We start from the raw sequence: 17,316 nt of genomic DNA on the forward strand, positions 1-17,316 counted from the left end.
AGGATTTACCCTTATCTACTTATGAGGATTCTGATGCAGAGGATTCCATTCCCTCTGCTTCCCCTCCATAAGATTTTTCTTGTGGTGAAACCTTGCATACCCTTAGGGAGCATTTCCGTTGGGAAAGCCAGGACTATTCTCAGTCCAAAAAGAATTTAAATCTGCCTCTACACAAGCCTCTAGCTATCCCTCCTGTTCTGGAGATTGTAGATGATGTTTTCTTGGAATCCAGCCTTACCCCAGACACTTTGCCTCCAGCTCCCAGGAAACCTGATGGGTACTACAGAGTGCCTGACAAATTCTCACAAATTCCTTTTCAAGAATCCTACTGTGGATCCAGAGGCCATTTCCCAAAAGGCTACTACTGCCAAAAATCCTACCCCTTCTGATATGGATTCTAGAGCTTTAGACAGATTGGGTAAGAAAGTATATACTTCTGCTACTTTGCCCATTAGGGCCTTAAATTGCCAGTTTCATATGTTAAAATATCAGCAGCATATTATGGGATTAATTAAGCAGAAAATGATGTTGATTACTGACTGTGCTGAACACAAAGATTTGCAAGAGTTAATGCATTCTGCTGACCAAGTAAGTAAACATACTTTGCAATGTGGTTTTGATGCTTTAGAAGCATCTTGCAGGCTTGCTGTCACTGGGTGTGTACTTAGAAGGCATGCTTGGTTTAAGGAACAAAACTTGCCAGATCATGTTAAAGCTAAATTACTGGATGCACCCTTAAACCAAGAGCGCCTTTTTTGGCAACAAAGCAGAAGTCATCCTCAAAAGGATGGAGGAAAAAGCTAAATCTATGAAAACAGAAAATATTCCTGAGTTGACCACCATGGAGCTAGACGATAGCGTTGAAACCTTAATGTTGAAAATGTAAAACTTTAGGCTTTATTTAAACATAAAACTTCATTTAAAACCAAAGGGTAAAAAAGAAGAAAAGCGCTTTCAACCTATTCAGGCCTTCTTCAGTTCTTTAAATCTTTTAGGTTTGTGCTGAATGTTTTAAACATCTGTATACCTATCAGGAACATTTATTTTGGACATGCCTTCAGTAGCTTCAATTCATTAAACACTTAGAGCAAGCCTTCCTCAGATAATCAACTAATGGATATACGCCTATTTTTTAACACAGGTTTAAGGGGAACTACAGCATTTAACCCAGGATACTTGTGTGCTCTAAGGTTAGTGATCCATTTTATTTCTCGGGTTTCTATTAGATTCTTCACATCTCCTCCTCTGGGACTTGGTATAATTATATATACAGCTTGGAAGTAGAAAGAATGTGTAGGAAAACATTTCACATGGTTAGCCAAACTATTTTGAACTTCGTGTAAAATATCTCTAAGGTGCCTTAAAATACAGTCCTTGAAGCGTTGGTCCGTTTTCCCTATATAAAATGCTGTACACTGTTTACAGGTCACTAAGTATACTAGATGTTTGGTGTTACATGTAACAGATACCTTGAAATTATATTATTTGCCATTTACTGGAGGCCTAAATCCTGGAACAGGATTAATATGTGGGCATGCTTTGCATCTCCCACATTTTCTCATTCCTGTGTGTTCAGGGAATCTTTTATGATGACCATCTTTATGGCAAAGTAACTTTCAAGTTCTTTTTATTTTTATAAACAAGTCTTGTTTTTTCTCCCACTAATACTTTAAGCTTCTCATCTTCCAGGAGTATCGGCCAATATTTATTAATAATTTCATAAATCTGCTGATTATCTGAGCTGTAGGTGAGCAAACAATTAATCTTCTACCCTTGCTGGTTCTCCTGGGTTTTAGCTTTGTGTTCATCATCAGATGCTGTTAAATAATAAGGACAACCTTTAGTCTTTCTGAAGGTGTTATGATCTATTCGTTTATTCAGATCTAATTCTTTATAGCCTCTCTTTCTAAGATGTCCTTTGAGCAATTCACATTCCTCTTTAAATATATCTTCCTCAGTGCATAACCTAGATAGGCGCATCCTTTGATTTTCCATTATATTCTTGTAGATATGACTTGGGTGCATACTATGGTGATATAAATAATGGTTACACCAAGTTTCCTTGCGATGTACTCCTGTTCGGAGACCTTGCGTGACATCATAGCTAATTTTAACATCCAAAAAGTCAATCTCTTTATCTGAGTATTTAACTGAAAATTTAAGGAACTCTGTGGTAGAGTGCAAATAGTCTATGAATGCTTGCAGATCTATGACCTGACTCGGCCACACAATAAAAATATCATCCACAAAGCGCCCATAAAATAATAAATGACTTCTCCATGGATTCTTCGTGCATATTATATTTTGCCATTCCCAATATGCAAGTACCAAGTTCGAGTAGGTGTTGGCACATGGTGTGCCCATTGCCAACCCCCATGTTTGTAAGTAGCACTTATCACCATAAAGAAAAATGTTGATGTTCTTCGTGTTTCACTGTTGCAGTCATTACATTTGGGTTATCTGCTTGCAGGTAGCCCTCAGTTGGCCTGATTAACAAAGTCTTGGGTCCTGTGTTGGTTGCTGTCTCTTCTGTGACGTCAGGTTGTCAGGGATATAAAACATGCAGCCGACATCATTACGTCAGTCTTTCTTGCCGTGTGGTGCCCGAAGCAGTTCGCAAGTGCCTGTCAGCCGACTCTTGAATTTTTCGTTTTCGAGTTTCAGAACCGAAGTCTTCAACTAAAAGCTAAGTACCCCATTGGGGAAACTTTTTCTTGCTCTAAACCGATGTCAGTAAAAGTAAATAATTGCATTTTTTGTGGAAAGCAAATACCTCTTAAAGATTTTCATTCGTACTGTATTCCTTGCTTGAGCCTTGACCACGACATACCTCGCTGTCAGTTTTGTGCCTTATTTAAACCATGAACTGTCAGTCATCTGTATATTTGTGTTTCTAAATTTTTTGGTGCTCAGTTCAATTATTCTGATATGTCTTCAAGTCATCCGACTACCGACATTCCGAAGAAACGCAAAGATAAAGACAGAGACAGGCCGTCCAGTTCGCCGTTACTCAGTGAGGTACTTTCGCAGCCCCTGATACCCGCTACTTCAGATTCGCAGGCCTCTACTGAGACCCATTCGGAGTCCGGTATGCCGCAGGATGCTTCAACTGTGGAACCTGCGGATGTCTCTACCTTGGATGGGTCCGGAGCCACTGTGCAGGCACCGGCTTCTGAGGGTGTATTCAGGCCTACTGACTTGCATATTAAACTGGCGCAGTCTTCTTCTTCAAGGCCTAAAACTCGAACCATGCCTAGAAAACTGACGCCTAGACCGCATGGTCAGGCCTCTATACCTAAAGAACAAATGATAAGAATGACTGAAGACCTTATTAGTTTAATCAGGGGAAGCCAGCCTTCCCTCTCTGAGAACTAGGACTGAGTTTGCTTATGATACTTCTGACCAGGATTCTGAAATTTCTGTTTCCTCTGATGACCAGGATTTACCCTTTTCTGCATATGAGGATTCTGATGCTGAGAACTCTATTCCCTCTGCTTCCCCCCCAGAGGATTTCTCTTTTGGTGAAACCTTGCATACTCTCAGGGAGCTTTTTCGTTGGGAAAGTCAAGATTTCTCTGATTCTAAAAAGAACTCCTGCCCCAACACAGGCCTTTAGCTATACCTCCTGTACTGGACATTGTTGACTATGCCTTTTCGAAATCTAGCATGGCCCCTGACTCTTTACCTCTTGCTTCCAGAAAACCTGATAGATATTACTGAGTTCCTGACTCTCACAAGTTCCTTTTCAAAAATCCTACTGCGGATCATGGAACCATTTCACAGGGACCCAAGGGCATTAAAGCTACTACTGCCAAAAATCCTACCCCCTCTGATAGAGACTCCAGGGCGCTGGATAGATGGGGTAAAAAGGTATACACTTCTGCAACTTTGGCCATTAGGGCCATGAATTGCCAGTTTCATAATAAAGTATATGCTGCATATTATTGGATTGCTTAAACAGAAAATGATGTTGACTCCTGATTGTGCTGAAAATAAGGATTTATAGGATTTATATGCATATGCATTTTGCTGAACAAGCTGGTAAACATACATTGCAATGTGGTTTTGATTCACTAGAGGCATCTTGCAGGGCTGCGGTAACTGGGTCTGTACTTAAAAGGCATGCTTGGCTTAAGGAGCAATCCTTGCCAGATTATGTTAAAGCAAAATTACTGTATGCTCCCTAAAATCAGGGCCACCAGTTTGGCAACAAGGTAGAAGAAGCTCTTAAAAAGATGGATGAAAAAGCTACACACATCTATGCAAACTGTTAAAGATTTTTTGCAAGTACAACCTCCAAGATTTAGTAGGCATTGGCATTCTAAGAATTGGTCCTTTCCTGCCTCTTCCAGACCTTCTCAGTCCAAACCCAGATCTAGCAGAGCGCCCAGGCTTCAGTCCCAGGGGACGCACAGGACTAAGCAGTGGGGGGCCTCCACTTCCAAATTTGGGAGTAATAAAACTCCCCTATGTTAAACTGTCTCAATGACTTATTTTTAAAACTTCCAAGCACTTCTTAACTGACTGCCTCGTTGGGGGGGAAAGATTGCACTTCATGCAAAGAACTGGGGACTCATTACCCAGGACAAATGGTTTTAAGTATAGTGTCCCAAGGATACAGATTTCACTTCCACACATCACCAACTTCAAGCGATTGGCCAGATCTACCTCCAAAGCAGTAGGCAGAGGCCCAAAAGCAAGTACTCTCTCTCTTAAGCTTAGAGGCTATTCAGTTGGTACCAGAAGAGAAAAAAGGACAAGGTTTCTACTCAAGACTTTTCTTGGTACCCAGAAAAGACAATTCGTGGCATCCTATCCTGGACCTGCCTACTCTAAACACCTTTTTGTTGATTCCAAAATTCAAGATGCTGACTCTTCACCAGTTGCTACCTATGCTATGCAAAGATGCCTTGTTGGCAACACTAAATTTAAAGGAAGCATACCTGCATATCCCAATTAGGAAATATTGCAGAAGATACCTACACTTCAAAGCAGGCTACAAGCTCGATCAGTTCTCTGCACTGCCCTTTGGCTTATCTACTGTGAACAGGAAATTCACAAAGTGCCAAGCTCCAGTCACTGCATTTTGCAGGCAAAGAAATATTCAAATATACCAATACCTGGACGATTGTTTAATTCAGGCAGAAAACCAGGACATACTTTTGAATCATCTGGCTTTTGTACAGAGGGTGCTAACCTGTCTGGGGTACACCATAAACGAAAAGAAATCACACCTGTTACCCTGTCAACAAATTATATTCCTGGGAGCAAGCTTGAATACAACTTCCCAGATGGCTTTCCTCACGCCAGAGAAACAAATTCACTTGACAACCTATTTCAAACAAGTGGTCACAAAAACCCTGCTATCTGCAAGGCAAATACTACAAGCCTTGGGGTTCATGGCCTCCTGGATTCTTCTAATTCCATATGCAAGACTGTATATGAGGAAACTACAATGGTATCTAAAAAGCCTATGGTGTCAATATTTTCAGGATCTAGATTCCTATCATTCCTTGTCTATGCCTAGAGTTCCTTTGGTAGGCAGAGGCCTGCCACCAAAACAAGGGACTACCATAAACACTACCCCCTGCCACCCAAACCCTAACAATAGAAGCATCAGACTATGCATGGGGGGGTGCACCTGGCAGGGAAGTGCATTCAGGGCAAATGGAACCCAATTCAAGTGCACCTTCACATCAGTCATAAAGAAATGTTAGCTGTGCAGAATGGTCTTGACGGCCTTCAAGGACCACATTCTTCCAGGACAATTAATGGTAAGGACGGACAACACCACTGTTATGTACTACATAAACAAGCAGGGGGGTACACATTCTTACCCCCTCTGCAGACTAGCCATGGCATTGTGGAACACAGCCTTGAGCAACCAAGTACATCTACAAGCTCAATTCCTGCCTGGAAAAGTAAATACACTGGCAGATGGACTAAGCAGAACCCTCATGGACCCACATGAGTGGAAACTGGAACCAAGGATTTTCAACACGTTGACAAGCAAATGGGGGAGCCCAGATATAGACCTGTTTGCCTCCCACCAGAATTATCAATTGGAAAAATTTTGTTCAAGGACCCCCACAGACAAGCTTGGATGGTGGATGCTCTGTCCTTCAGCTGGAAAAACCAATCAGTTTATGCCTTTCCTCCTCTGCCTCTGCTCTCCAAAGTACTACTGAAGATCAAACAAGACAATCCAAGGATGATTTTGATTGCACCAGCCTGGCCACGCCAACACCGATACCCCCTCCTGTGCAGTGTGTCACTGTTGGCCCCATGGCATGTGCCTTAGACTTCCTACCGTGCTGTCTCAGCAGGAGAACCAGATTCTGCACCCTCAGCTTCAAACACGGAACCTAGCAGCCTGGCTAATTACTTTACCATTCCTCAGTAAACCAGTGATCGGTGTCATTTTAGAGGCAAGGAGGCCTAGTACTAGAAAGTCTTATGCTGAAAAATGGAAAAGATTCTGTGCCTGGAACCAATCTCAAGGGATGAGCACAGCAGTGCCCAGTTTACCTCAGATTTTACAATACTTAACTGAGATGCTTCACAAGGGCCTGTATTTTTCCTCAATAAAAATTCACGCCTCAGCCATTTCAGCTCATTATAACACAGAACCTCCCCTCTTCTCTCTTCCACTGCCCAAGCAGTTCCTCAGAGGGGCCAAAAATTTAAGACCACCCAGGAGAGCTCCAACTCCAGCCTGGGACCTTAACTTTGTATTGGAGAAACTCATCCTTCCTCCTTTCGAGCCAGCTGCTACTGCAGATTTAAAATTCCTTTCTTGGAAAACAGCTTCCCTTTTAACCATCACTTCAGCAAGAAGGGTATCTAAATTACAGGCCCTTATGGCAGTGGAGCCTTTCATCATCTTTCATGCGGACAGGATGTCCCTCAGGACCAATCCCTCTTTCATGCCAAAGGTGGTATTCAGTGTAGCCTTTAATCAGTCCATTCATTTGCCTACCTTCTTTCCTAATCCACAGAACAAAGGGAAACAGATACTGCACTCCTTAGATGTGCACAGACAACTTAGATTCTACTTGGACAGGTCTAAATCTCAAAGCAAATCTGAACAACTGCTGGTGGCATTTGATGCAGGGACAGAGGGGAAGGCTATTTCAAAGCAAACTATCTCCAAATGGATAGCCATTGCATTCACTTCTGCTATAAGCACCATGGAAAACCTATCCCACAGGGGATCAGATCCCACTCAACCAAGACTGCATCTACTTCTACAGCCTTTCTCAGAGGCGTACCTACCAGGGACATCCTAGAAGCTGCTACCTGGAGTTGTGTACATAATTTACCAAGCATTACCATTTGCCAATTTTCTCTAAATCCAGAGATGGCTTTGCCACTGCAGTTTTGCAGGGCCTTATAGCTGATCCTAATGCTATCTGAATTCCTCCTGCCATCCTTAGCTTTGGGAATCTACCCAAGTGTAATGACTGCAACAGTGAAACACAAATAACATAGTACAGTTGTGTACACTTTCCATAAATGTAGATGTTTGAGTGTATTCACTGTTGCAGTCGTGGTTACCCTCCCTCCAGCCCCCTGACTTTATTTGGCTATACCTCTTCTCTCCTTTTCAATGCTTAAAAGCTTTTTGGTGTATTTGCTTTTTTGTTTGAGGTATAACCTTGTATATTTATAGATTGAATTGCTTCTCATTAGGGGGGCACCTGACATCTGGGGCATGAAAAACTGATGTAATGATGTCGGCTGCATGTTTTATACCCCTGACGACCTGCCGTCACGGAAGAAGAGACAGCAACCGACGCAGGACCCAAGACTTTGTTAATCAGGCCGACTGAGGGCTACCTGCAAGCAGATAACCCAAATGTAATGACTGCAACAGTGAATACACTCGAACATCTACATTTATGTTAAGTGTACACAACTGTACTTTGTGAAGAATGATATCTAATAAGTGGCAAATAATGTCAGCATTAAACTTCATTTCATGTGCTAAAGATCTTACTGCTTCGATCCCATAGTCATGAGGTATTACCGTGAAAAGATTGTTAACATCCACTGTTACCAAGAGCACTTAAAATGAATGCAATCCAACAGGGAATTAATCTGATAGGTGTCTTAAAAAAGTACCAGTATCTCCGATTACGGAATGTATTCTTGGTTGCTGCTTTAACTCATTCTCAACATACATGGAGAAGGGTTCAGTCACCCAACCTTGTCCCTCCACAGTTGGTCTTAATTGTGGGTTCTCCGGGTGTTTATAGACCTTTGGCAAGCCACTTATAGTTGGAATAATGGGATGGTCCACACTAAAAAAAAATTGTACAGTTCTTGGTTAATCCTACGCTCCATGAGTAATGTATAGATGTCATCATTTACTTGTTTTATTTTTCTTTCCCGTATATTTTGGGATATAACTTCATACATTCTATTATCCTGTAACAAGGATAGCATCTTTTTTCTGTACCATTCAGCTCCCATTACCACAATGGCTCCATCCTTATCAGCCAGTTTAAACACCAAGTCCTGCCTTTGTTGTAACTTGGATAGCGCTTTACTCTCATCTGATGTCATATTCATAAAGCGTCTTTTGTTCATTTGGTTATCCTTAAGTTTCCCTACTTCATTTTCACATAAGTGGACAAATGTTTCCTCGGTGGGATGATTAACTGGAACAAATGGACTTGGTTTTCTGTATGTCCGTTCATTAGTAGAAGAGCTATTCCCAAAAATCGATTTTAGAGTTAAATTCCTACCAAACATTTTTATATCAACATAGAACTCATTTAGGTCAGAAGTTAATGAGGGAATAAATGTCAGTCCTTTAGACAAAATACTAATACTTGCTTTATCCAGGTGTTCATTTGACAAGTTAATCACCAAGGACTGTTCTTCTGGAATCTCCATTAACATTTCTTCCCTGAACCTTGCAGCCTGGCTAATTCCCTGAGCTCACCTCAGTAACCCTCAGTAAGCAGGTGCTGGATGTCATTCTTGAGGCAAGGAGGCCTAGTACTACACAATCCTATTCAGAAAAGTGGAAAAGATAGTGTTCTTGGAGCCAGACTCAGGGGATGGGCACAACAGTGCCCAGCTTACCTCATATTCTAGAGTATTTAACAGAAATGCTCCATAAGGCCCTATCTTTCTCTTCAGTTAAGATTCTTGCCTCTGCCATATCAGCACATTATAATACTGAGCCACCCCTCTTCTCTCATCCCCTGCTAAAACAATTCCTTAGAGGGGCCAAAAATTTAAGACCCTGCAGGAGAGCTCCCACTCCAGCCTGGGACCTTAACTTTGTATTGGAAAATCTCACCCCCCCCCCCTCCTTGAACTAGCTGCTACAGCAGAGTTGAAATTCCTTTCTTGGGAAACAGCTTTACATCTAGCCATCACTTCAGCTAGAAGAGTGTCTGAACTGCAGGCCCTCATGGCAGTGGAACCCTTCATTATCTTCCATGCGGACAGGGTTTCCCTCAGGAATAATCCATCCTTTATCCCCAAGGTGGTGTCTAGTATGGCTCTAAACCAGTCCATTCATTTGCCTACTTTTTTCCCAAATCCTCAGAATAAAGGGGAAAGGATACTGCATTCTCTGGACGTGCACAGAAAGCTTAGATTCTATTTGGGCAGGACTAAGCCTCTCAGAAAATCTGACCAGCTGCTAGTTAGCTTTGCTGCAGGGGCAGAGGGGAAGGCCATTTCAAAGCAGACCATTTCCAAATGGATAGCACATTGCATCCATTTCTGTTAAACACCATGGAAAACCTGCCCCACAGGGGATAAGAATGCATTCCACCAGGGCTGCATCTACCTCTGCGGCATTTCTCAAAGGAGTCCCTACCAGGGACATCCTAGAAGCTGCAACCTGGAGCTCTGTACATACCTTCACCAACCATTACCACCTGCCTATCTTTTCTAAATCCAGAGCTGGATTTGCCACAGCAGTCTTACAGGGCCTTATTGCTAGCCCTAATGTTCTTTAACTACCTCCACCCTTACTTAGCATTGGGAATCAACCCAAATGTGATGACTGCAACAGTAAAACATGAAGAACATAGTACAGTTGTGTACACTTACCATAAATGTAGATGTTCGAGTATATTCACTGTTGTATTCCTGGTAACCCTTCCTCCAGCCCCCTGACTTCTCTTGACTTTTACCTTTCCTCCTTATTTGGTATATATTATATAATGTGTATTTGCTTTTTGCTGGGGGGTGTTCCATACCATATAATTGCTTCCTATTGTGGGCGCACCTGACATCTGGGGCAAGAAAAACTGATGTAATGGCATCGGCTGCATGTTTTATATCTGACGTCATGGAAGAGGTGACAGCATCCGACGCAGAAATCCGAACACTCTGGTATTCAGGCCAGCTGAGGGCTACCTGCAGGCAGATAACCCAAATGTGATGACTGCAACAGTGAATACACTCAAACATCTACATTTATGGTAAGTGTACACAACTGTACTTACCATACAGTAGTATTGGTTGCGCCACTGTTAGATGCACCTTGCTTTTCAGTTTCTTTGGCATTCTTCTGTCATGTACTACACCTGATACTCTGTGCTAGTTGGCTCCAACTACTCTGATTCTAGCTTTGACCTATTTATTCAAGCTTCCTTTCTCCTCAACCACCCCTCCCAGATACTTGAAGTTGTTATCCTGTTCCACTGTTTTTCCCTTCTGTCTCAATTCTCAGCTTCTTCTGGTTTGCCCCATTTGCTGCCATTACAGTTGTCTTATCTGTACTCAGTTCATCATATGTTTCTTCAGTTATGCATTCTATTCCCCTATATTTTGCTGAAGTACTTTCTCAGAGTCTGCCTATAATTCCACATTGTCTACATGCAGCAACTTTGTTGATCTGTCCCCTCTGACCTGTTTGCTAATGTAGTCCATCACAAGTATGAACAGCAGTGGCCTTAAAGCTGAACCCTGATGTACACCCACTCCCACTGGGAACCCCTCTCTGAGGCTGAACTCTGTTTGCACATGTGTCATTGGGTCCTTGTATGTAGCTTGCACTAATTCTACCAATGTTTCTGGGACTTCAAACTACTGCAGGACTGCATAAATCATCTTGCTTGAGACCTTGTCATATGCTTTCTCCAAGTTTAGGACATTCCAGTTGGATTATTTCTTCATCTCTAGCTTCTTCTCAACTATCTGTCTCATTGCAAACATTGGGTCAGTTGTGCTGCATCCTGATATGAATCTGAACTGCTCATCTCCCATCTTACTTTCTACTAGTCTTCATATTCATTTGTCAGTCACCCTCTCCAGAACCTTCATGCATTGTGACAGGAGTTTGATACCTTTGTACTAACAGAGTCATGAATGTCCCCTTTGTTCCTGAATACTGGCACTAGTATGCTTATTCTCCAGTTATCTGGGATGTGCCTTCTCTCCACACTGCTATGAGTAGCCTCAGAAGCCATTTCTCCCCTGTCTCACCCAGCATCTTTATCGTAGCTGCTGTGACCTCATCCATGCCTGCTGCTTTCCCCGACTTTATTTTCCTGAGTGCTGTTCTTAATTCTTCTATGGTGGACTGGTCCTCCTCCGTCATTTTATGCTGTGTCTGTGACAGTACAGCTTCTGTGGGGTTTTTCTTCATTCAGAAGCTGCTGGAAGTACATATTCTGTCTTTGATGTCCTGTGGACTGGTAAGCAGGTTGTTGTCATCGCTTATGACAGGTGTCTGACTATCTTTATCTTTCTTTACCATGCAAGTTAATATATATTTTTTTGTACCGTCTACTCTTTCACTTTCCAGAAGCTAGTAGAGTGTCTCCGATATCTTGTTCTTTGCTATTGCAATTCCTTTCTTATTCTCTTTTTCAGCTAACCGGTATTCCTTCATAGCCTGGTCTGTTTTTTCTATCGCCCACTTTTTTCCTGCACTCCTCCTTTCTTTTGAAGACTTCCTGGACTTCTGTATTCCACCTACAGCTTTCCTTTGTGTACCTTATTTCCATACCTGGGTCGGCCGCATATCCATTCTGTTCTCACACATGCTGCTTTGAGGCACTGCCATTCTTCTTCAACTCCACCTATTTCCTCTTCTTGTTGATGTGCTAGAGCCCTCAGTCATTTTTTGGACTGTAGTGCTTTCTCTCCAGTTAACTTCCAGGTCTTCAGCATCGTCTTTGTTGACCTTAGAGCCTTCTCTGACTACTGCTTGCAGCTGATTGTGGCAACCAGTGGTTTATGGTGTGGGCCGACTATTTCACTGGGATGACTTTGCAATCATTGCTTCTACCCAAGTGCCCTTTCCTTACTAGGATGCAGTGTATCTGAGCTGCATATTGGCCACATTTGTACTTAATCTTATGGCTGTCTCTCTTTCTCAACCATATGTTGACTATTGTCAAGCCATTTGCCAGACAGAAGTCTAGAATGGCGTCTCATTTTTTACTCCTGTTGCCCTCTCACATGGACCCAGGCAATCCTCTTATTCTGTCTGTCCCGATATGTGCATTCAAGTCACCCATTATCAACAACAATTCTTGCTGTCTTGCATTATCTAGCAGGTCCTGCAACTGCTGTCTGAATGCACTCTTTTCCTCACTATTACAACCCTGCTGGGGGGCATAGGCTGAAATTATAAATATTGGTCTCATATTCGGCTGCAGATATTTTTAAATCTAGTCCATTCTCATCACAAAATTGTTAAAACAATGACGGACACATCTGTAAATGTATTTAAGTACAGTCATAAAACATGTTAAGCCATCATTTGAGATGTCTAGAACTATGGCAGTTTTGTTTCATTTCAGCTGCCTTATTCAAGTTACTACCCCCTGCCCCTTTTCACCCAGCTGAACTCATCATTGCTAACTGCAGATTCGATGAACACAAAAACTCTTTTTATAGTTGCTATCTGTATACCCCCTGGGGACAACATACCTGGATAGCTGATAAATATACCCAACAAAACTATCATTCTAGGAGATGTTAATATAAACAGGCTAGCCATCACTTCTAGCACCTCTACCACCAGCATAAACCTCTACAGCTACATCCAGCTTATCTCATCTCCCACTTTCCTTCATAAACCTACAAAGTCTAGCTCTATCCTTGACTGGATTCTTGTCTCACATCCCCACCTCTCTCACCACCGAATCTCTACCTGACTCCATTAGTGATCACTCCGGTATAAGAGTACTAAGATTCTCCCCCCACCTGTTCAGATCTCACAAATTCAAAGAATGCCGTAAACTTGCCAACTTCGACCACAGCACTTTTAACAACCATCTGTCTACAATTGACTCCAACCTCCCTCTTGATGAAGCCATTCAACAATCCAATTCCGTCTTCCTAAACACCCTTAACTACCTAGCACCACCTAGAAATGTCAGAGTTAAATTGCGGTGCTCACATTGGCTCACCAAGCCAACCCAGTCTCTCATACATAACAGAGATTCTGTATGGAAACTCGGACTAAAACAAGTCTCTCACACACCTCCAAAAATATAGGGAATTCTGTAATCTGGCCAAAAAACACGTCAACATAGGTAAGGAAAAACTTCTACCACACACTGCTAACTTCACAACTAAATAATCCCCACAAATTCTGGAATTCTGTCAGACAAATTCTCTACCCTGGAAACCCCTCCACACCTAACCCACACCCCAATAACTCCCCCATGAAACAGCATCTATCTTCAATACCTATTTTATTGACACCGTAAGCAAATTCAAGCCAGCCTCTACCCACACCAGTCCCACACCTCCCACCACCACTCCACTCCCTAATTGCTCTTTCTCATTAAATCCCATCCCCACTAGCTACATTAAAAATCTTCTTCTTAAACTTAAACCATGCTCTCCATCAGCTGACAACCTGCCATCTATCTTCCTAAAGGCTGCTGCTAACTCCATAGCTTGCCCAGATTCTATCCTCATTAACTGCTTTATACACGAATCCTCTGACCCAACTCTTTGGAAGAAATTCTACACCATCCCAATTCACAAAGGCAGAAACTCAGTTGAACTCTCTATCGCCCTATTGCTATACTCTGTACACTCTCCAAAATTCTTGAGCACTGTGTCCACAAACAAATCCTGTCCTATTTCACTCAATTTAACCTCATCACTCTGACCCAGCATGGTTTCCGCTCCCACCACAGCACCACTGCAGCTCTCATTTCCTTTACCAATTCCATCTCCCTAGCTCGAGACAGTAATAAACTAGTATCCTGCATCTTCTTAGACGTGTCCAAAGCCTTTAACACCATTACCCATCCTCATCTCCAAACTTGCCCAGCTTAACCTCTCCCCACAACTATCTCCTGGTTCAAATGCTACCTCTCTAATAGGCAGCAATCTGTTAAATGGCTTTCTGCTCTATCTCTTTTTCTCCCAATAAAAATGGGTGTCCACAAGTCTCAATCTTAGGCCCCCTTCACTTCAACATTTTCACCAACCAACTCCACACATCCTGCCCACAGTCATCCCTCATACAGTATCATCACTTTTGCAGGCAACCCCTCTGACCTGCTAACCCTAACACAAACTTCTTTTAACCTTACTGAAACTTGGCTAAGAACCAGCAAACTAAACAAAACTGAAGACTCCATAATTCAAAACAAGCACGGAGTATTCCACCAGAAACATTGGTCCAAAATTCACTAAGAAATTAGCAACGCACTGAAAGAATATCCCTTTATTCGCACAGAAAGGATTTAATCCCGAACACAACGGAACTTCATCAGATAAAATAATTACATGACATCTACATTTTTAAAAACATTTCAACCAATGAAATATCATGATTATACACACCTACTTCTAATAGCCAATAAGAGCTTTCCTATAATGATAAGCCCAAGCCCACACACATCGAACCATTGTCCAATCACCCTCATAAGTAACTGGCCAATAGGCATTCGCATATAGAAACATAAACCAATCATTTTTATTTCTTAGGACATATTATTCATCAACAATGTTGGCATTAAATAATGTCTTTAAATTACAAAAACATTCAGATACAAAACTGTAGTGTAATTCTATAAAGAAAAACATAATCTGATATAAAACTATAAGTAATACATAAAAGCAATATCACCTCATTTAATCAAACATTAAACTATTAGTGTATATGTTTATCATAGTGATAACATGATCGTAGATATTTTTAGCCTAAAGATTAAGGCAATAGTATATAATTATTAAATGTTTATTTTCTATATTTTGTATATATTCCTAAAAGCATAGTTAGCTAATAGGACAACCAACTCATTTCGAAGCAGAAATCGCAACATACATTTTATTTGCGAACACGATTTAACGAAATCTACTAGATGGCAAAAACCCCAAATTTAATTATCTTATTGGGTAAACATCCTCCAATGAGAAACATGTTTCAACGTTAACAACCAATCAAGATTTAAAATTCACAGCGTTTCTGTGAATACGGTTGATCGGTGTTGCACAAGGATGTTAATAACTCACAACAAATTGTTTGATCGTATGCATTCATATAAACATGACTTGTAACTTATCAAAAAATTCTTCAACTCATGTTCATAACTGGGAATTACTATGATAGTACAGTAGCGAAATTAACGCCTCTATTAATACAAAAAGTAATAAAGGGGCGTATTCCGCCTCGATTGGTAATCAAAGCACATTATGCAAAAACTACTAGAATGCAGCAAGATGACATTTGCCAGAACGTAATATTCCTATTAGTTAAAAACTACAGATATGCAAATGCAGAGCAAAGTTGGCTAAACACACCCTTCCCTACAAGGGGTCTGAAAAGTCACCACAAACCTATCAGACCAACATTGGCCAAAATCTACCAGTCCGACTGGGCCAGATTCAACCAATGTAAGAGCATATTAAACTGGAACAACCAATCACCACATAACTTCATCCCAATAATACTGCTGAATGCAACAATCAAACATCTATTTAGCGTTCATATACAAGAAACAATTACTGAAGACTATTCCATTAACTAATACATAATATAGTTATAAACTTATATAACTATAAATCACTAATGCAGTTTCATAATTGAACCAAGCCGAAAAAGGACTAATTATATTTTTGTTCATCATACTGGGCCAATAACGTGAAAAACAACAATTATAGCACCAATCGGATTAGAAGGGCGTGATAGTACCTACAATGTAAAAGCATATTAAACTGGAACAACCAATCACCACATAACCTATTAGAGGGGCTTGGTATTACCTACGTAACCCTCCCTCAGTAATCACTAAATGATCACTGGCTACAGTTTGGCCAAATCACGGACGTACATTCATAAAACTAACCAATAAAATAAATTTTCCGGCTCCTAATATAATGTAGAAACAATGTAACATAATAAAATCCCCCACACATTCAAACTTATTATATTAAAACACAATTGTCACTTTCTAATGGCCCATATAAAAATAAGAATAAAAATAAACTCATACACTAATAGTTATTGTCTAGCGATTACCTTCAATTTCAGTATGCAAGCGATCGACGCTGCCTCATTTAGTCCTGGCCAAACTGTAGCCAATGATCATTTAGCTTTTATTGAGGGAGGGTTATGTAGGTAATACCAAGACCCTCTAATCAGATTGGTGCTATAAGCGTTGTTTTGTATATCATTGGCCCAGTAAGAATTACTAACATATATTTAGTTTGTTTTCGGCTTTGACTGGAGATAAATTTATCCATTGTTTTTTAATATGTGTCGTATAATACTGTGAATGACTGTGGAGTTATGTTTCAAGTATTATGTTTAGTTGTTCTTATATATTTTTTATACAGAGCTGATGAAATTTGATTATTGGTTATTTTATGATCGTATCCTTGTGATTTGCTAAATATTAGCCAATGTTCATTAAGTGAGTATGGAGGGATGGTTATGTAGGTACTATCACACCCCTCTAATACGATCGGTGCTATAATTGATGTTTTGCACGCTATTGGCCCAGTATGAGTAACGAAAATATAATTAGTTCGTTTTCGGCTTGGTTCAGTTATGAAACTGCATTAGTGATTTATAGATGTAATGTGATCCTATCTCGCCTACATTCTCTACAGATGGGTTCGGTGCCGAGGCTGCTATACAATAGAACGCAGTCTCTTATTGGCTGAGTTACCTCATATCCCAGGATGCACCACTACCACTTCCCCAGATCTCGTTTGCCGCTTTTCAGCATAGACGTGGTCTCGGACTTGGCTGAGCTAAGTATCTTTAGTCAGAAATTTTTTCTGTCTGAATTTTGGTAAAAACTTACCCAAAAGCTGTTTTAACAGCTATTGTTGTTGTGTGATTGGTTTTGGTATATTTTTTGT

At 41.0% G+C, this 17,316-nt stretch overlaps 1 protein-coding gene across 1 annotated transcript in view; it reads left to right on the forward strand.

Annotated features, from left to right (window-relative positions):
• KIF1B (kinesin family member 1B) overlaps positions 1-17,316 on the forward strand; it is a gene marked incomplete in the record, with an annotated part of 2,363,676 nt that overhangs the window by 1,664,713 nt on the left and 681,647 nt on the right.

The sequence above is a fragment of the Protopterus annectens genome, chromosome 2.part1 (assembly GCF_019279795.1).
Source record: "Protopterus annectens isolate FY-2018-M chromosome 2.part1, PAN1.0, whole genome shotgun sequence".
NCBI lineage: Eukaryota > Metazoa > Chordata > Ceratodontiformes > Protopteridae > Protopterus > Protopterus annectens.